This window comes from Etheostoma spectabile, chromosome 3 (assembly GCF_008692095.1).
Source record: "Etheostoma spectabile isolate EspeVRDwgs_2016 chromosome 3, UIUC_Espe_1.0, whole genome shotgun sequence".
Lineage (NCBI taxonomy): Eukaryota > Metazoa > Chordata > Actinopteri > Perciformes > Percidae > Etheostoma > Etheostoma spectabile.
In genome coordinates, this window is record NC_045735.1 from 26,114,301 (window position 1) to 26,114,664 (window position 364).

The following is a 364-nucleotide window of genomic DNA, read 5'->3' on the forward strand; positions in this document are numbered from 1 at the left end:
TGAGCACCCAGCTGCAGCGTATGTTCAAGGAAGATGCTCACTGTACGGCAGCAGCGGTAGGAAAGTGCTTGCCCTTCATGCTAGTCACAAAGCTTCGTTACGTGCACTCTGTCATACGAGTACGTTACCGGCATCAACGGCTAGCGCTGCGACTGCGTTTGAATAAAAAAAATACTTGTGTGCATGTCCATAGCAGAATACGATTTTTCATTAACGATGGCCACAGTGTAAAATGTACCTAAAGCCCAAACTGCCTTGACAAAGTTGTCTGTTTGGAATCAGCTTGGAAGTTATTTGAACATAACGGCCTTGTCCCAGACGTCTAGCTATATGAAAAGCTAAACAAAGCAAAGTTTTTAATAAA

The 364-nt window shown here is 43.7% G+C and overlaps 2 long non-coding RNA genes across 2 annotated transcripts in view; one reads left to right on the plus strand and one right to left on the minus strand.

Annotated features, from left to right (window-relative positions):
- Positions 1 to 364, plus strand: part of LOC116680295 (uncharacterized) — a 14,361-nt gene that overhangs the window by 8,643 nt on the left and 5,354 nt on the right. The window lies entirely within an intron of this gene.
- Positions 1 to 364, minus strand: part of LOC116680313 (uncharacterized) — a 9,322-nt gene that overhangs the window by 6,766 nt on the left and 2,192 nt on the right. Inside the window, exon 2 of the long non-coding RNA XR_004329747.1 lies at positions 321 to 326. This is a non-coding gene — a long non-coding RNA (uncharacterized LOC116680313). The remainder of the gene's footprint in view (positions 1 to 320; positions 327 to 364) is intronic.